Here is a 21,399-nt window from a genome sequence, read left to right as displayed (position 1 = left end):
ATAAATACAAATCAGGGGAAGACCAGATTCATCACTTGAGGGCGCAGTAGAGCACCCTACCAAATTCCACCACAAGACGGCACTAACGCACCTTCTGACACCAATTGTCACGTGCTCGGGAGTCATGCCCGTCCCCAAAGTGGGATGGTCACCTCAGATCATCATTGCTGTCCTCCAACCAATTCCTGAGAGTACAACTTGGTGTCTATAAATGTTTTGCTGGATGTTAAAACTGTCGCTTTGCATTGTGGGAGTTAAAATGCCCGTGCAGGTCATGAAAGTTCGTTTCAAGTTTGTTGCCACACGTAGGCCCAGCATGGCTCTCCTTTTGGGTACTGCTCAGAGAAAACTAACATTTCTCTAGATCGCATTCTCGTGCCTTATCATATATACCATTAAATGCAGCCATTCCCAAAGGAGATCTAATATTTTCAGGTGAAATTTTAAGCATCCGCAACTTATTTCTCATTAAAGAAAAATTGTTGGAGAGATAGGTGTGACCTGATACAAAACCACAAACCCAATGGAATACCATCTTAAATAAGGTAAATATCTTCAAATTGATATTGGAGTTGACATCCCGATTTGTTTCTTCTGCAAATACTTGCAAATGTGAATCCTCAGCCTTCGTCTTGATGATAAATCGATCTGATGATATAAAATCGCAGATCCTCCATATGATTCGTTTAAAGGTGTTCAAAGGGTCCAAGACAAGCAAAAAAAAAGTCTAACTCAGCGTGTTTAGAAATAAAATTTTATATATGTATTATATGTTTTATTTTTGATATATGTATATTTTGTATTGTGTGTGTGTGTGTGTGTGTGTGTGTGTGTGTGTGTGTGTGTGTGTGTGTGTGTGTGTGTGTGTGTGTGTGTGTGTGTGTGTGTGTATATATATATATATACAGGGTGCTTCAAAAAAATGTTAACACTTCTGAGAATTTTCTATTCTTTCCTTTGCAGTTGATTGAAATGTTACAGTGTATTATCCATTCTTTTCCATTAAAAACGATAGTCCCATATAAGTGTTAACATTTTTTTGAAGCACCCTGTGTGTACATATATATATATATATATATACAGACTTGGCATTTAATATGGAATTTTTTTTCTTGACGGGTTTACTTTCTGAACTCGGTATATCAATCTGGTGAGTTTCTTTTACGCTTCGGTGATTTCTTTGTTAAAAGAACCATGTCACTGATTGTCTGTCTGCAGCAAGAAGTCAATAACAGGATTATATCACAGGTGGCGTGACAAAATGTACGGACAGGTACATTTGACGATTGGCTTCACAATCGGGTATATAAGGGTTGTTGCGTTCTGTATTAGTGGAAAACAACTGCTGCACATCTACAAAAGTTATTGCCGCTTCCCCTGGAGATGGTCCGTCAACTCGACAATGCTGTTTGTCATTTAGTGGTGGCTTTACGAAATTCCGGCATGAAACAGCGTGCTATTGCTCGGCAGTATGGCATCACTCAAGGTCAGGTGTCAAAGAGCCTGAAACGAAATGCTCAGAGGGGTGTCCCTACTCCAATACCGAGGTCAGGACGTCCCCGCAGAACCACAACGAGGGATGATCGCCAGCTGCACCGGTTAGTCCGCAATGGCCGTACCAAGTCAGCTAATCGGCTTAGGGCTGAGTGGCAGCAACTGACAAATGTGCCTGTATCCAGAAGGCTAGTCAACCAACGACTGTTTCAAGCAGGCTATCGTGCCAGGCGTCCCCTGAGAAAGCCACATCTGACCAGACAACACCGCCAGCGCTGATTGCAGTGGGCCAGAGAGCACCGTCAATGGCAGCCAGGACACTGAAATGACTTGATCTTCAGTGACAAGTCTAGATTTCTGGTCTATCGTCAATATGGCCACGTCCGAGTGCGCAGACAAGTGCATGAAGCCTACAACGAAGAGTGTATCATGCCAAGAGTCCAAGCTGGTGGTGGTGAGGTGACTGTTTGGGCTGCTTTTCATGCAGGGGGCAAAACTGACCTGGTTGCTCTGAATGGAAACCTGAACCAGTTCAAGCACAAGGCCATTCTGGAAGAAACATTGCTTCCATTTGTCCGTGCAGCCTTTCGAGGAAACTTTGTCTTCCAAGATGACAATGCACGGCCTCATCGTGCTCGCATGATCCAACACTTTCTTGCTGACCGTGGTGTAGAGCATATGGAGTGGCCTGCCATGTCCCCGGATATGAATCCGATAGAGAACTTGTGGGCAGAATTAACGCGTCAAATCGACAACTTGGACCAGCAGCCTGCCTCTGTGCGTGAATTGCAGCAGGCTATTGTAACTGCATGGCAAGCGATTCCTGTCCAAACCTTGGCAAATCTCGTGAACAGCATGTCTCAACGTGTACGTGCTCTCCTGAATGCTCGTGGGGGTTACACGAAGTACTGAACTGTAATTTTACTGTCCGTAATCCCAGTCGTAATTTAACTTTGGTTTTTGTTACAAAAAATTATTGGCTAATTTGCAAAATAAAGAGATACTTCTGGAAAAAGCACAGAAGTTTAACACAGTACTGTCCGTGAATTGAGTTCAATATCAGTTTACATCACTTTCAAGGATCAATTTATTTGCTTCGAAATGTCAAATGTGGTTTTTGTTTCTTTTAAAGGTCACATTAACAAAATCTAGAATAATTTCAACATAATTCCAATGAACTTTTGGTTCTAAGTCATCTTGAAAAGTAAGTTCACCCCCACAAAAAAAATATTCCATATTAAATGCCAAGTCTGTATATATATATATATATATATATATATATATATATATATATATATATATATATATATATATACTGAAACGCAAAAGAAACTTACCACCTTTGAAACCTTTAAATATCAACAATAACACTGCATGTAGTAAATGTGTGAACTTATTTGTGGACAATAGTGTCCTCACTGTCAGACAAAACGGTCACGGATGGTCACTTGAACCTTCAATGGTCACTTCATAGCACAGCTGTTGAACAGCCGTTTTGACTGTCAGTGATTAGCCAAGGGGTACGGGATGATTTTAATGAGCTGCACGTGATGTCTTGATATTGGCTTTAAAAAGGCCAGTGCAAAATGGGCATTTCAATCAACATGCCACGATTGTCAAGGGATCAACGGCAGCGTGCCCTGGGCATGCTGCAAGGCGGACTGAGCTACCGTGACGTGGCACGTCGCCTTGGCTGTTCACACCAGATGATATCGGCCCTGGTGGACAGAGACACCCTCCACAACTCTGCAGATGACAGACCTCGATCAGGGAGGCCAAGAGTCACCACTGCAAGGCAGGACAGGCAGATGGTCCGAAGTCACCTGCGCGATCGATTCTGTCCAGCATCCCGCACTGCGGCAGAAACTCTGGGGCGTGCAAACCCATGGATCTCCAATGATACTGCACGAAGACGACTGCATGACTATGGTCTGACTGCCAGAAGACCATACAGAGGCCCCGTGATGACGGCTGCCCATCGCCGCAACCGACAGAGATTGTGCCAGCAGCATCAGCGGTGGACCTTGGCGCAGTGGAACGAGGTCGCTTTCAGCGATGAGTCAAGGTTCTGTGTGGACAGTCCTGATGGGCGTGAGCGTGTCTGGAGAAGAAATGGCGAGCGATATGCCGATTGTTGCGTGCGTCAAGCCAACAGGTGGGGTGGCCCAAGTGTGATGGTGTGGGCCGCCATATCAGGCCGGTACAGGACGCCACTGGTGGTTGTGGATGGGAATCTTAACGCCCAGTGGTATGTGGATAACATCCTGCGACCTCATCTGCTGCCATTCCTGCTAGACCACCCAGAACTGAGAACCTTTCAGCATGACAACGCTCGTCCCCATGCTGCTCGCATTACCACTGCATTTCTCCAAGGTGAGAACATCAACACCATGCAGTGGCCTGCGCTCTCCCCTGACCTGACTCCCATAGAGCACCTGTGGGATGAGCTTGGGAGATGCGTAGTTGGCAGGGCCAGGACACGGGCAGAACTGCTTCAGACATTGAGGACTGAGTGGGACAGAATCCAGCAGCAATCCATCCAAAGACTGGTAGGCAGTATACGCCGACGATGCACTGCCTGTATCCAAAACAATGGTGGCCACACACGCTATTGAAAGGGGACTGACATTGCACCCTGTGCTGTTCCGTACTGCAGAACAAACTGATGAGATGGTGTATCTTGGTCAAAAACTTGACATGTCATCAATAAAATGCCAATGTTTCAGAGTTGTGGAGGGTGTCTCTGTCCACCAGGGCCGATATCGTCTGGTGTGAACAGCCAAGGCGACGTGCCACGTCACGGTAGCTCAGTCCGCCTTGCAGCACGCCCAGGGCACGCTGCCGTTGATCCCTTGACAATCCTGGCATGTTGATTGAAATGCCCATTTTGCACTGGCCTTTTTAAAGCCAATATCAAGACATCACGTGCAGCTCATTAAAATCATCCCGTACCCCTTGGCTAATCACTGACAGTCAAAACGGCTGTTCAACAGCTGTGCTATGAAGTGACCATTGAAGGTTCAAGTGACCATCCGTGACCGTTTTGTCTGATAGTGAGGACACTATTGTCCACAAATAAGTTCACACATTTACTACACGCAGTGTTATTGTTGATATTTAAAGGTTTCAAAGGTGGTAAGTTTCTTTTGCGTTTCAGTATATATATATATATATATATATATATATATATATATATATATATATATATATATATATATATATATATATATATATATATATATATATATATATATATATATATATACATACATATATATATATACATGCACATGTAGATGTTCATTGAAAATGACAAATTCAAATCGCATTTTTACAAGTTTGGCTAATCGATGCAAGTCAGGATAATTAGTGCAAAATGAACGTCAGATGTGAACTTTTCTCAGGAATGATTGGCCTTTATGCACCCACACCTTAAACATGTCCACCTCCCCTTTCAACACAAAGCTCACAGCGGCGGAGCATGCCCTGAACTGCTCGTCTCACCATAGCAGGGTCATTGCGCAAAGCATCCACTTCATGTCGAACATGGCCCTGCAATTCGTCAAGATCACAGGGATGAGTTACGAACACCTTGTTCTTTAAATGTCCCCAAAGGAAATAATCACATGGTGTGAGTTCAGGTGATCTTGGCGGCCATTCCACTGCATGGTTCAGGGCGATGACTTGGTCTCCAAAGAGTTCCCTCAGTCGATCTCGGACAGCGATAAGACGATGTGCTGGGGCGCCGTCTTGGGCCCACCAGAGATATCTGAACACCACGAACCTGTCGCTCAAAGTTCTCCTCCACCTGCGATAAAACATCATCATTGATCATCTGCAGATACCTGTTACCATTGACATTCCTTTGAAAGAAAAATGGTCCAATCACCTGACCACTTCCACAAAGTCCCAACCAAACAGTCCACTTTTGTCGATTCATGTTGGTGTCAAAATTAAATTCTGGGGGTTGTCCTGTCGGTGCATATTCAAGAACATTATGGGTATTGACCTTGCCATCCATGGCGAAAGCAGCTTCGTCGCCGATAACAAGATACCGCAGGAAATTGACATCTGCTTCGCAACGTGCTATCAACCAGCTGGCAAGCACCAGCCTCCTGGCAAAATCCCCTGGCGTAAGTTGATGCCGGATGTGAATCTGATATGGATGTTGGTGGTGCTCCAGTCTTGTGATTCGGTTGAATGTTGCCGAAGGCAATCCCGTCCCATTTCATCTTGCGCTGGAATCCCTAGGATGCTCCAAAACTTGCTGCCTTACTGCTGCAATGTTCATTTCCAATCGCCCAGTGCGCCTCGTACCAGAATTCTCCTTGTTGCGGTTGAGGCCAGTGCCATGCTCTTGGTATTTTCTAACATTCGCCCAGATGGTTTTGGCTGCTGGAGGCTCCCGTTGTGGGAAATGTTTCCTGAACGCATCACGAGTTCGCTGCAAACTTCCAGTTTGGTGAAAGGTTGTAACCACGAAGGTCCACTGTTCAGTCATAAGTTGAACCACCTTTTCAATGACTCAGACTGTCTCTAAACCCATACAATGTAGGCCCATCTTAAATATATATATATAAATAAAGGATGACGCAACCGACGATTACCAGACAAGCTTAACAATTTTACATAATCAACTTGGCAGTCGACAAGTAATGCGTCCATTTAAAACTGTCTTGCACCGATTAGCCAAACTTGTAAAAATGCGATTTGAACTTGTCATTTTCAATGAACATGTACTCGGTCATGTGTGACAGCAATGATGCATGAAAGGTATCAATGGAAAGCTGAGGATCTCCTCATAATTGGTAAACCACATGTAAATTGTCAAACTAAATAACCTTTGCATATTAACCCCTTGAATTCCGATTACCTTTTTTTTGATACGCACTGTATATATATATTGTTACAGATCGCGGTTATGATGTTATAGACCGAGCGGTGGTTTAAAACCGCGACCTAACAAAAACTCACCCGATTCACCCAGACTTTGGCCGGATCGCACCGCAGCTGCTCAATGAGGGGAAAAGACAAAAACGACGAATGCAAAGAGGAAAAGGAATAAAACGAGAAGACGTACAGACGAGTAATGGGTTTTATTATTTACACACACAAGCAAAAAAGGGGCAATCAAGTTTTATTTACAACACATAGTCATAAGACGCAGGTGACACAGTGCAAATTTAGCTTACCTACAGGCTTAACTTATCCCAGGACAGAACAAACAGAACGCTGACTCACGCGGGGGATGCCAGGAATGGCAGAAGGTGGATGGCTGGAGGGAGAGGGAGAGGTCCAAGGGGGGGTCCCGCAGCACAACCGGCGCGTTCAGCAGCCGCCGTTCCTCTTTGGCCCTGCTCCAAACCGCCGTTCAGGCCCCCTTTGGCGGTTGGGTGGTCTTGCGGCTGCGGCCTCTGTCCGCTACGTTCTCAGGACTTGTCTGGTCCAAACCCTCAACTCTTCCTTGCTTCTTTCACTCCTCACCACCGACTCCTCACCGCAACCAACAACCTTGCAACCAACTCCTCAACCAACTCTTCTCCCTCAACAACCCTTCTCTCTCTTTTGCGACCGACTCAGTCCAACCCAGAGTGCATCTCTCTCTACTCACTTCCGGTTGCGCTTTTTATAGCGCCCCCAGCGATCACGCCCCCGGCGCTTTGGACACGCCCATCGGGGGTGCTCACCTCGGCCCTGGTTGGTCGCGCGACCCTCGGGCTCCGCCCTGGATGACGACGGGCGGGCGCGCCCCTCCTCCCCTCTGACGAGGTGCGACACGCCTTTCTTCTCTGACTCAATGCCTCGTGGTTAATGGCGGCAATTGGATCGGAGGTAATTGGTAATCGAGGGCTCAGCAGTGACGAGAGGGGGAATGGAGGTTTTGGGAATGGGAATGAAGGGAATCTATCTCTTTCACTGGTGCAATGGAGTATTTCAATTAATGGAAGACACAGCCTTACGCTAATACACATAATAAGGATATAACTGTCAAAAGAAAGGATATATCGTGTCCTGCATGTATGTTTTATGGACTAACTACGGAAACGCCCTTTGACCTTTATACAACCACAAACGGAGGGAGGAGGGGTGATATTTTACAACAACCTTTTACAACAACATTTTACCACAACAACAAAATAAAAAAACATTCTCATATCCACAACACTGCACCCTCCTCCCCTTAGGCACGTCCCGGGCCTATTACTTTTACCTTAGTGTGGCATGTAGGTGTAGTTCCCTCTACTTTTAGCCTGACCCTGAGTGCGACAGTTTTAAAACATAAATAAATGTGTCCCGCTGCTCCATTGCACCCTGCCTAACAGACTTACGCCCACAGTTAACCGAATTGCGGAATGGTCTTCAAACTACACACTGACGGTGGGAAGCATTATTTACAATTGACGCTATTTTTATTTACAAAACTAACCCAGGACCTGTAATTGTTCTTTCTGGGGGGAGGACAGTCTGCTCTGCATCAATGCACCATGAAAGCACCTATAACGCACCAACACACCCTCAAGCACCAATCAGTGCAGTCACCACTGTTCATCAATAAAATAAATCCAACAAACCCAAACCCTGCAGGTGATCTCTTGCTCTTCGGCTCCCTCTGCTGGTTATTATTTGTTCTTCCAGATGTTGTCATTCTTTTGCTTTGCTTACTGGCGGCCTATTTTCAATAAAGTGTGCCCAATGTGTCCTTTTTTTATTTGATTTTATTTATGGCCCACAGGGCCGACTAGTGTGGTTCACCTGTGGGGCATCGGTGCCCTGTGGCCAAGGTCCGCCAGCAAGATTTCGGGCCCTCATGGCCGGTTCCAGCAGAGGGGCCTTGCCCCAACCCATGGGGTCCATAAGTGGTGCTCGGCCACTGACATGTGGTCCATAACGTGGTGCATCGATGCAGACAGCTGGTTCGGGGAATTTCGGGCGCACAATGGCCGACCCACGCACGCTCCCCTCGGCGCCCAACGGCGCTCAGGTCCTCATGTGGGAGACAAAAAGGGGGGACAAGACAGATGAGCGAGGGGTAAGGTCTCAAGGGTACACGTCAAAAAGGCAATGCAAGGCAAAATGCGTACGGAGGGCGAAGTGAGAAAGCTCGTCCCTACCGTACGTCACCCCCCTGTCACCTAGCCTACCCTTGCCCTTACGCCATATGTACAAAATCTACACATTACCAATTCGTCACTACTGTCACGTCTTCCCCATATTTCCCTTATACCAAATTCGTCACCACAATCCCTCTACTTCAAAAATTTGCCATCATCAATTCATCATCAATCCTCATAAGGAGGAAGAGATGGAATTACGCACAATGTCACACCCACGTCATGATGCGTCTCACATTCCAAACATTTGCACAGTAAAAATAATTAAACATGGCATGGTGTGGAGTACCTGTCACCTCAGGTGAGTGGATGCAGATGGTGCGAGGAGATCCTTCATCCTAACTATCCTCTAAATGATTTTAACACACTTTACACTACCCGGGTTCTTTCTCCGGCCAAACCATTGGCCCTCTTACACTATGGGTTCTAAAAACCAATTCCCATTGGCCAAACTGTGGTGCTTCTCAATTTGGGGTCTCACTCCCCCGATTCATCTCCCGGTGCTCTAGCACAATTTCTGGGCTGCGACGTGTACCTCTCCCAGTGGGTCTACCCACCTGCACACCTCCACCACTGCAGTTGCCACCCGAGCTTACCTAGCTCCTCACCCTAACCTATCTAACTGGGGCAGGCCCCTCCTGGCTCTGTCACCCCACTCGGTGCCCTCTGGCACTGGGCTACCCGGGTCCGTCCTCCGGATCCTCGGGCCCCATCCACAACAACTACTACCGGCTCCCAGAGCCCACCTGCGGCCTCACCTGGCCGACATCCTCACAGTGGTGGAGCGCCCAACCAACTACACACACTAACAGGCTACACGCCCAGCCATTTCCACAACACCAACGCACCCATCCACATACCATTCTGTCACCCGCACCACAGATGCCAATATCCAACTACAATTTACCTGTACCCTCTACCTAACACTTACACTACCCGCCCCGGGTATCCGTGATGGGGGTCCACTCTTCCCCCATTCACACCTTTGCACCATCCACTCCACTCCACAATTTCCACCATTCTCACTCCACTACCATCCATTCCACTACTCCATACCATTTATTCCATACAACCACATACACCTGTTGTTGCACACCTGTGCAATCCTACCTGGTGCCACCTGCACCCTCCTCCTCTTCCTGGACCAGTTGGTCAACACAACACACAATCACCACTACTCCCTCATACACTGCTCCACACACCTGTTCAGTTGCACACCTGTGCAATCACACCTGTCCAATTCTCACCTGTTCAATCCTCACACACACGGCATCATCTCAGCTAACTACTCCCTTCTGAAACTTGCGCTTCCCAGTCGTCCCTTTAAACTATTGCGCTCCCACGTCATTATCATCCACACTAATCTACCTGCGTCCCCACTACAGGTATCAGTCACTAACTAACCTTAACGTTACCTAATGTCAATCTCTTCTAGATCCCTACAATATAACCTAACCCACCCGGGCTAGTTTTCACTGCCATACACCCCATAATCTAGTGCTCCTTTGCCCCCCTCATGGGAAGGGTGGCAGGGATGCCATCCCACCACATCGGGGGTCTCTCACTACCAATTTTGCACATCAAATTTCAACAAATCAAAAATTTGCCAATCACTGCCCATCATCTGCCAATCACTACTGCCAATCCTTTGCCAATCATCAAATTTTGTTTTTCTCTAATTTTGGGTCCAAAACACTAACCTCATCACCCAGTCTACTCACTAATACCTCTCGGTGCGCCAATCCCTGTCCAAAGCCCGGCTTCGTAAAGCCAAGCAATGGATGCTGGTTGTTTTGTGCCTGCGGCTGGATGCGTCCGGCATTCGGGGCAGGGACGGGGGCGTACCCGGGCCGAGATCCCACGCATCACCTCGGCGTGGAGCCATCCAATGTCCCGATCTCGACCTGCCGGCACGTCTCAACAAAACGTGGTCGCCATAACGACCCTTCCTATCGGGCTGCCAGCTCCGCCTAGTGGAGCCTGGACGCGGCCGTTCAAAGCGAGGCCCAGCACGCACCGAGGGCCCGATTCGACTATAAGTCGTTCTAAACTCTATCCCGTCTAACGTCGATGCTTCACCTGGACGCTTACACCCCGCAGCCCGTTCCTTGCTCACACATCCAGCCGTCTCCATGCTCCTCGTCGTACCTTTCCTTACACACCAAGGTACTCTCATTCCACTCACAGACTTGGTCACACACCTGACCACCGAACACTTTGGCACACATTCGTTGGTCGCACACCTCACCAAAACACCTCTTCGCGCCCCCTCCTCAGTCACCTCCTCTGTGACAATCACAGGTGTGCTCTCATTCGCACACCCAACCACGTGCCTCACCACCAACTCCAGCGTGCATTCCCACTCACGCTCTACCATTCCAGGTGTGCATCCTTCCATCCCAGGTGTACATCCTCGCTCACCTGTCACAACTAACTCACGCTCCATGTCACTCTCACTACTTTCACCTCCATTCCTGACAGCGCACTCACCCTTACTCTTGACAGCGCACTCTTTCCTCATGCACCTGTCCGTCACACACCTTTCTCGCGCACACTCTTGCGTGACACCCTCTGTAACACTCCCCACAGGTGTGCATTCTTCCTTGCCTTTGACAGCGCACTCTTTCCTCAGGCACCTGTCCGTTACACACCTTTCTCGCGCACACTCTTGCGCACACTCTCCCGTCACACCCTCTGTAACACTCACCACACCGCGCTTCCATGTGCTCCCTCGCACACGCGCTACGACCGACTCACTCTCGCCAGCACCCTCACTCCTTGGCACGCACTTTTTCCTCACACACCCCAGAGTCGGACTTTCTTGCACACCTCCTCTTTCGCACACCAGACCAGTCGCACACTTCACCAACGGCCTCTCACGAACACCCGGGTCTATCTCGACCCCCAAGCTTATTAAATCCCCTGGCGCATCATACGCACGACCATATTGGTCACCACTTACACCGGGTCCTCTTCCTCTTCGCTTCTCCTCCATCACCTGCGAATCCCTCATCCGGTTAATGAGCACGTCATCACGATCCAAACACAGACTTTGGACCAATTCTTTTATCTCCTCTTTTATTTCTTTCTTATCCCCTCTCCGTCGCTTCTTAATTTCGCTCATCCCTTCTTCCACTTCTTCTAATTTGTGCTTCACCTCTTTTATTCCCCGGTACGTCTCCTCAAGCTCGTCCTCCAAGGCTACCTTGACCGTTTCCATGTGCGTCCTCACCTGCCGGTCCTTCGTCTCCATTACCTCTATCACCTCGTCCAACCTCGTTGTCAGTCCCTCACGTACCATCTGACATTCCCTCTTTGTCGCTATCAAGTCGTTTTTAATTTCTTTTTGTGTCGCCTTTAAACCTCCTAATACCGCAGTGTTCCTTTGAACCTGCTCCACTAACTCCGTCTGTCCCACCGTCAGCTGCTCCACCTCCTGCGTCAGGTCCTCTATGCCCCCTTGTAACTTTACAGTCCCCTTTCTCACCTCCTTCTCCATGTGCTCCTTACAGTGCCTCACCTCCTCGCGCACTCCTCCGACCTCCTCACTCACTCCTCTTCTGATCTCTTCTCCCATCACTTGCATCTCCTGCCCAGATGCCACCCTCATCTGCTCCATTTCCTCCCTGTGAGCATCCAGTTTGGCTTCTACCCCCATTCTGACCCCCTCTATCTGCTGCCCCATTTGGTTAACTTCCCTTTCCGCTTGGTCCCTCATGTCCCTCAATTTGCCTTCCATGGTGTTTTCTAACCCCTCTAAATTTTTGTCTACCTTCTCACCAGTACCCCTCGCTTCGTCCCTCATTACCCCCATCTGGCTTCCCATTACCCCCAATCGCTCACTCCGAGCATCCATCCGGTTCCCCATTTCCTTCATTTGGCCCTCCAATCGCTCACTCCGAGCCCTCATCCGGTTCCCCATTACCTTCATTTGCTCACAATGAGCATCCATCAGATTCCCCATTCTGTTTTCCCTTTCTTCATTATACTGGACCACAAGGGCCGTCATTTGTATACAAAACGAGTTCCAATCCATCGGGGGCGCTGCCACGGTTGCCGGCGCGGTGATCAGCGAGGCGCCATTTTGCGCGCCCGCTTCTTCGTGCGTGACGGCGCTATTTTGCGAACCTGCCGCCCTCACTGCTTCGCTCTCCTCCTGTCCCTCATTTTGGTCCTGGATCGACCCTACCTCACTCTCCCCTACCGGACCCCAGCTGTCTTGATCCGCCATAGCGCGACTTTCAAAATTCGGGTTTTTTTTTTTTTTTTTTTGTAAAACACAATCAAATTTCGCTGTTATAATTTCGAGCGCGTAAACGCGCTCCGGGTCCAATCTCACTCCTCGACACCAATTGTTACAGATCGCGGTTATGATGTTATAGACCGAGCGGTGGTTTAAAACCGCGACCTAACAAAAACTCACCCGATTCACCCAGACTTTGGCCGGATCGCACCGCAGCTGCTCAATGAGGGGAAAAGACAAAAACGACGAATGCAAAGAGGAAAAGGAATAAAACGAGAAGACGTACAGACGAGTAATGGGTTTTATTATTTACACACACAAGCAAAAAAGGGGCAATCAAGTTTTATTTACAACACATAGTCATAAGACGCAGGTGACACAGTGCAAATTTAGCTTACCTACAGGCTTAACTTATCCCAGGACAGAACAAACAGAACGCTGACTCACGCGGGGGATGCCAGGAATGGCAGAAGGTGGATGGCTGGAGGGAGAGGGAGAGGTCCAAGGGGGGGTCCCGCAGCACAACCGGCGCGTTCAGCAGCCGCCGTTCCTCTTTGGCCCTGCTCCAAACCGCCGTTCAGGCCCCCTTTGGCGGTTGGGTGGTCTTGCGGCTGCGGCCTCTGTCCGCTACGTTCTCAGGACTTGTCTGGTCCAAACCCTCAACTCTTCCTTGCTTCTTTCACTCCTCACCACCGACTCCTCACCGCAACCAACAACCTTGCAACCAACTCCTCAACCAACTCTTCTCCCTCAACAACCCTTCTCTCTCTTTTGCGACCGACTCAGTCCAACCCAGAGTGCATCTCTCTCTACTCACTTCCGGTTGCGCTTTTTATAGCGCCCCCAGCGATCACGCCCCCGGCGCTTTGGACACGCCCATCGGGGGTGCTCACCTCGGCCCTGGTTGGTCGCAGCGACCCTCGGGCTCCGCCCTGGATGACGACGGGCGGGCGCGCCCCTCCTCCCCTCTGACGAGGTGCGACACGCCTTTCTTCTCTGACTCAATGCCTCGTGGTTAATGGCGGCAATTGGATCGGAGGTAATTGGTAATCGAGGGCTCAGCAGTGACGAGAGGGGGAATGGAGGTTTTGGGAATGGGAATGAAGGGAATCTATCTCTTTCACTGGTGCAATGGAGTATTTCAATTAATGGAAGACACAGCCTTACGCTAATACACATAATAAGGATATAACTGTCAAAAGAAAGGATATATCGTGTCCTGCATGTATGTTTTATGGACTAACTACGGAAACGCCCTTTGACCTTTATACAACCACAAACGGAGGGAGGAGGGGTGATATTTTACAACAACCTTTTACAACAACATTTTACCACAACAACAAAATAAAAAAACATTCTCATATCCACAACAATATATATATATATATATTGTTGCGGGTTTAGAACCCCTCACTTTGTAAATACTTGTAAATAATATTCAATCATTTAATAAGGTTAAAGGCTGCACCCATAGTTAGGCCACAGCAACACATAGGACACCATAGGACTTTCAGTTATTTCCTTAGTATGTGTTTCAGATAAGGCTGTGTTCCCAATAGTTGAATCTGCATTGCATTAATCAAATAAGATAGGCCCCATTCGCTTCCTTTCCAACCTCTCTCTCCCAATTCTATTATGCGCCTTCGCTTGCCAGCAGCGTTCGCTGCGTTGAGCTGAAGTTTGCTCAAACAAACGCCATTAACCACGCGGTCAAGCTCGAGGAAGAAGGGGGCAGAGCGCCGGGAACGAGGCGTGGCCCTGTGAACTTGCCATCAAGGGCGGAGCCGGTGAGCCCTCGCCAACCAACCAGGGTTGAGGTGAGCTCACTGGCGGACGTGGTTTCGAAGAGCGCAGATTGATCTCAAAGCGCATGATATAAGCGCGCGCGCGAAGCCCTTTTACGGACTGCGTGAGGGAGCACATTTTGATACGGACTCGTTGGGAAGGGCGCTTTATGAACTTATTGATCGGGAGGCGCGCTTGTTTCAAAGGACTGCGCGGAGACGCTGATTGCACGAACTGCCTGTGATACGAGCCATTGACCGGGAGAGAGAGAGAGAGAGCTGGCACGAGCTACGTATTACGTACGCCGCATCCCAGTCCCCCCAATATATGTAACCCCGAGATACGTAAGGTCCGCTCGCGTCCGACGATACGCGCGAAGCTGCCTGCCGGGTTTCGCCCGCAGAACCGGAGCCTGGACTGGAGTGGACCGGAGCCGGATCCCATCGCCTGGACCATCTGCCGGGACCTTCCTCCCCTACCACTACAATTCCGTGTGAGTCTGTCTGTTTGTCCTGGGGTCGCAATAAGTTAAGACTGTATCGGTAAGCCTGCCCTGTGTCCTTTTGTTTCTTCTTCCTCCTGTATATTCCTTTCGTTTCCTCTTTTGGGTTTTTGTACATAATAAATAAACCCTTATTTGTTCTTCCTTCGCTCTGGTTTCCTCTTATCCGATCGCCTCCATCCTTTCCTTCAATTGAGTACCTGTGGCACGATTTGGAAACCGCTCAGGATCGGGTTAGTCTTTGTTAATGGCTCGGGCCGCGGATTGCTAACCGCTCGGCAATTTCCATCTTATCCGTGGTTGGAGCGGGAGTTATTTCCCTGCTTTACGGTCGGGTTAGTATGTAGGTATTTGGGACTTCATTGACCAATCACCCTAGCTAATTCCGACCAGAAGGAGCGTCATAGCTTCCAGGATTGGGGGACGGCCAGCTTAAAAGACAAGGGGATTAACCCCCCCCCCCTTGATAAGGGGAGAGCCGACCCCCTAATCCGCAACAATTGGTGTCTGGGAGTGGGATTGGACCCGAACCAAATTTTATAGCTAAAAAAAAAATTTTGTCAAAATTACGAGCGGCCGAAATTTTATTAAAACATCCAAATTGAATCGTGCCATGGATGATCAAGGCGATCGGATGCCGGTGGGGGGAAATGAGGGGGTAGAGGAAGGTGTAGAGTCAACCCAGGACCCCAGGGAAGAAGTGGGAGAGATGGAGGAGGAAAGCAATGAGGGTGCAGCAGTAGGGGTTGCAGGCGCGCAAAATGGCGGCGCCTCGCACATGGCGGCGAGGGCCGCGCCCTCTGCGCAAATTGGGGGGATGAATGTGCAGGACCTCATGGCGCAGATTCATGCAGCCATACAAATGGGGAATGAGGGATTAAAAAATGAATTGGGAAACCGCATACAAAAATGTGGGGAGACCATTGATCGCATGTTGAGCAAGGAGGTCGCATTTGTACACGATGAGGTAGCGCGGCTATAGGAGCGTGGGTTGAGCGAAGTTGAGAAAAGCGAAGTCACGTGGACGAGTATAGAAATCGCGACCCGGGGTATGGGAAAGCCATTGGCCGCAGAATTAAAAGAAATTTTTTTAAGCGCGCCGGCGGTCGTTGGGCTAGGAAGAGAAATTTTTTTTTTTTTTTTTTGTATACAAGATCGAGGCTCGTGAAAGAGCGAACATTAATCACACAGAAAGACAAACCGACACATAAAACATATAACATCGGTAGACAAGATGGGGAGAGAGGGGGAAGGACACAAACACAACATTTGAGAGCAGGGACCGAGAGACATGGAGACATCGAGAGATCTGAGAAAGGGCGAGGGCTTTGGGGGGGGGGGGGGGGGCATGGAAAGGCGGTGGGAGAGGTATAAAACATATGGACACTGCCAGGACTTCCAGGAAAGAAGTTGGAATTTCAAACAAGGTGGATCTGGGGTGAATTAGCGGGGGTAGAAAAGATCAAGGTTTTGGATGGGGGAAGATAAGAGATGGTGGTGAACAGCTGTTTTAAAGACCTGGAGGGAGGAGTGGGATTGAAGGGAGTGAGGGAGTTTGTTCCAGAGGCGGGAGAAAAGAGGAATGAAAGAGTGAAGGTGAGCAGAGAGCCGAGATTTCGGCAGTTTAACCATCAGAGGGTTGCTGGCAGATCTTGTGCGACCTGTAGGAATATTTGGGGGACAGAGCACAGAGAGAGCTGGGGGTGCAAGGCCGGAGAGGAGTCGGTAGAAGACAGAAAGACCACCTACCTGCCTGCGGTGAGTGAGTGAAAGGCCCTCAGAGATAGCTTCATCGCGGGAGATTCCAATAATTCTGAAAGCTTTGGTTTCAACAGCGTGAAGCCGAGCTAGGTGTGAGGCAGGAGCACCGGCCCATAGGGGAGAACAGTATTCCATTGAGCTGCGGATGAAAGCCTTGTATGTGGTGAGGAGCTCAGGTGTGCCGAGGAAGGACTTCGCACGACGGAGGATGCCCAGTCGGCGACTGGCTTTGGAGGCCAGCTTGGAAATGTGGTTTTCCCAAGAAAGATCATGGCAGATAGTGAGACCCAAAATCTTGAGCGACAGAACTTCTTGGAGAGGATTGTTGAGAAAGTAGATGGGAGGGTTGTCCAGTCGATATTTTCGGAGAGACATAGTAAGAGTGTGAGATTTGTCAGGATTGAAAGACATGTTCCACTTGTTTGACCAGTCTGTGATTTTGTCCAGGTCTTCAGAGAGTGAGGAGGCAGCAGACTGCCGATCTGAGGGAAGAGGAATGGAGCGGCAGAGAGTGGAGTCATCAGCAAAGAGATAGAGAGGATTTTCGAGAGAGTCAGAGAGATCATTGATGAAGACCAGAAAAAGCATGGGGCCCAGAACACTGCCTTGGGGAACTCCAGCCTGAACAGGAAGAGGAGATGAGAGAAACCCATTCAGGGCCACACGTTGACGACGACTAGAGAGGAAGTCCGCCAGCCATGCGTGGAGATTTCCATGGATACCAAAGGAGGAGAGTTTGGTGAGCAGAGCGGGGTGCCAGACCGTGTCGAAAGCACGTGATATGTCGAGGGAGACAGCTCTAATTTCCTGTTTGGCATTGAGGACCTCCATCCATTGTTGAGACAGCAGAAGCAGCATGTCCAGAGTAGAGTGACCTGGTCTGAAACCAAATTGATGATCAGAGATCAAGCCATTGGAGAAGAGGAAAGATTTCATATCCAAAGCAATGATGGATTCCATGACTTTGCTGATAATTGGGAGAAGGCTGATTGGTCTGTAGTTGTTAGGATCTGTTTTTGCACCTTTTTTGTGCAAAGCGGTGATGTTGGCTGATTTCCAAGCAGATGGCAGTTGACCTTGAGCAAAAGAGAGGGTGAAGAGAACAGAGAGAGGGTGAGATAGAGCAGCAGAGCAGGATTTTAGGACCCATGGGCTGATGCCGTCGGGTCCAGTTGCAGAATCAGAGTCGAGGGTTGACAGAAACTTTTCCACCTTGTCAGGAGGAAAGGACACGGAGTCCAGGAGCAGCAGGGTACGACTGGGTATGGTGGGTACAGAGAGGGATGGGTTTGGGACACAAGATTTAGAGGCAAACACAGAGTTGAGGCATTCAGCTTTTTCACGTGCGGAGTCAGCTGTGTAGCCGTTTGAGGTAAGGGAGGGGATGGAGGGGGAACAAACACCAGAAACGGATTTGACCAGACGCCACCAGGATTTGGAAGAGGGAGACAGATAAGAGAGTTCGGTCTTGAGAACGGAGAGATATTGTTTCCTGGCTCTCCTGAGGGTGGACACACACTTGTTTCGGGCTTTGTGAAAGGAAATGAGATTTCCTTCCGTTGGATTTGCTTTCCAGGAGACGAAGGCAAAATCGAACCAATAGTGGAAATTGGGGCGGAAGAGACGGACTTAGAAAAGCACTCGAGGAAGGAAGAAATGGAATGCATGCAAGGTCTGTATTCGCATCGTGTTGCCGTGCTTAATCTCAATAAAAATTTGCAGGTGGTGGAGCGAAGAAGAGGATGCGCCAAGGTGAGTCGGGCTGTATATGGCGCGAAAAGATTTTGCGGAAAAGTGTTTGGCGCAAAAAGAATTTTCACGCGCTTGGGATCCCAGCGTACCCCGGGCATTCGTGGAAGGTCCTTTGTGCGCTGCGTGAGTGGAAATGGCGCGCGTGTAAGAAAAAAGTGTGCGTCGAAGAGTGAGTGTGTTACAGAGTGTGAAAGTGGGTTGGAAGAGTGTGACATGGAGTGTGAGTTGGTTGTGGAGCGTGTGCGGGAGAGCACACCAGAGCGCGTGATTGGGTGTGCGATAGGGGATTGCACACCCATGGGTAGGTGTGCGCTGAGTGGGTGTGCAACAGAGTGCACACCCACGAGTGGTACGGAGTACATACCGGGAGAGTGTGCACCAGGGTGTGCGCAGGAGAGGTGTGTAACCGAGGAGTGTGTGAGTGTGCCTGGGTGGTGTGCACAGAGAGAGAGTGCGGTGATGGAATGCATGGGATGGATGAGAGGCGTTGGAGCGCCGCGTTTTGTGAGTATGGGAAGGAACGCGTGTGGATATGAGAATGCGAGTGGAGCATCGACGTTGACCGGGACAGTGTTCAGGCCGACGTATAGCCGACGCGAGCTCTCTGGGCGCGGTGTTCTTTGTGTGCTGCGGGGGCCGGCCGGGATCATAGCTGCGTCGCTCCTGCACGGAGCGCCGTGCACGATTCGGGCCGGGCTCCGCCCTGCACGGTCAGTACCGTGCTTTGTTAGGCATAGCGATCGGCCCAGTTCGAGGGGAAGGAGAAGGGTTCGGAGAGGCGCCCCCTTGTGGTGGTGGCGCTCTGGCCAGGCAAGGCTGGGCCACTGCACATGGGAGCGCAAGGCCCTGCGTAGGGATGGTGCTTGGAGCCTTGGCCCGACAAAACCTCCTCCCCAGAATCGTAAATGCCGGATGGACCCAACCACAGGAGACAGACCAACCATCCGCACGGATAGCCGGCTTTTCGAAGTCGAGCTATGGAAATGCATTTTCCCCGAGAGGCTCAAGTATAGTGGACATTTGATGGTAGCAGCAGTGATGGCGAATGGTAGTTTTACCATTCACCTCACCTTTTTGGGCACATGAGCTTTAGATTATGGGGTGGTAGTACAAAGTAGCCCGGGAGGGTTAGGATAATGTATAGGGACCTAGAGATGACTATAGGTGACCAAGATTTAAGTAGTGACATTGTACAGGTAGTGGGGACGTAGCCAGGTTAGATGGTTGATAACGACGGGGGATGTGCAATAGTATAAGGGGTGACAGGGAAGCACTAACCTTAGAAGGGCAATAGTTAGTCAGATGATGCTGTGTGTATGAGCTTTAAGTTTTGGATGAAATGAGGAATGGAGAGGAATTGCTCGTGAATGGTGTGTGTGTGTGTGTGTGTGTGTGTGTGTGTGTGTGTGTGTGTGTGTGTGTGTGTGTGTGTGTGTGTGTGTGTGTGTAGAAAGTGTATTGAGCAGAGTATCGAGGATGTGTGTGATTGTGCATTGAGTGATTGGCTTGCATGGTGGCAAGGGAGAATGGTTGTATGGAATAGATGGTCTGGAGTAAATGGAGTATGGAATGAATGGTGTGGAGTGAGTATTGTGGAATAGGTGGAGTGGAGTGTATGGTGCGAAGGAGTGGATGGGGGAAGGATGGACCCTTTCACGAGTACCCGGGGAGGGTAGTTTAAAAGTAGGTAGAGGGAGTAGGTAAATTGTGGTTGGAGATTGACATCTGTGGTGCGGAAGTAGCAGGGTACTGCTTGATTGGTGCATGAGTGAAGTGGAATGGCTAGGCGTGTGGCCTGTTAGTAAGAATGGTTGAATGGGCACTCCGCCACTGGTAGTCTGTCGGCCAGGTGAGGCCGCAGGTAGGCTCTGGGAGCCAGGTAGAGTTCAATGGGGCCCGAGGATCCAGAGAAGGACCCGGGTAGCCCGACGCCAGAGAGGTTAGTAGCGGGGTGAGAGAGCCAGAGGGCCTTCCCCAGGTTAGGGTGAGGAGCAGGTAAGCTCGGGTGGCAACGTTCAGTGGCGGAGGTGTGCAGGTGAGCGGACCTGCTGGTGAGCCACACGACCCAGCCCTGAAATTGTGTAAAGGCACAGAAGGAAAAATCGGGGGAGTGAGACCCCAAATTGGTGAGCGCCACAGTATGTTCAATGGGAATTGGTTTTTAGAACCACATAGAGTTAGATGGCCAATGGTTTTGCAGGGCAAGACCCCGGGTAGTATAAAGTGTTAATGTCATTTAGAAGGTAGATAGGAGAAAATCTCTTCGCACCATCCGCATCCACTTACCAAGGTGATAAGACTCCACACCAGATTTTGCAAGCATTTGGAATGAAAGACGCATCTCGACGTGGGTGAGACATTGTTTAATATTCCATCTCTTCCTCCTTGGGAGGGATTGATGACGGATTTGGTTGAGAGGGGATGGGAAAGACAAGACAATAGCGACGAATTGTAAATTGTGTAAATACGGGTAAGGGCAAGGGTAGGGTAGGTGACATGGGGGGGGGGGGTGACGAACGCTAGGGAGGAGCTTTCTCAGCTCGCTCTCCCGTGCCCTTCATGTCTGCATTACTTCGTATTGACGTGTACCCTTGTGCCCCTGCCCGCTCATCTGCTTGTCCTTCCTTCCCCACTCACGGACCATTGTTCTTTTGTGCCCGGGGGGGGGGGGGGGGAGGGGGGTGTGCAGGTGACCACAGTTGTGCGCCCGCACCCTTTCTGCCTCCGACCTGCACTGATGCACCATATGG

This window comes from Myxine glutinosa, chromosome 2 (assembly GCF_964187855.1).
Source record: "Myxine glutinosa chromosome 2, kmMyxGlut1.1, whole genome shotgun sequence".
Lineage (NCBI taxonomy): Eukaryota > Metazoa > Chordata > Myxini > Myxiniformes > Myxinidae > Myxine > Myxine glutinosa.
This window is presented reverse-complemented; position numbering follows the sequence as displayed.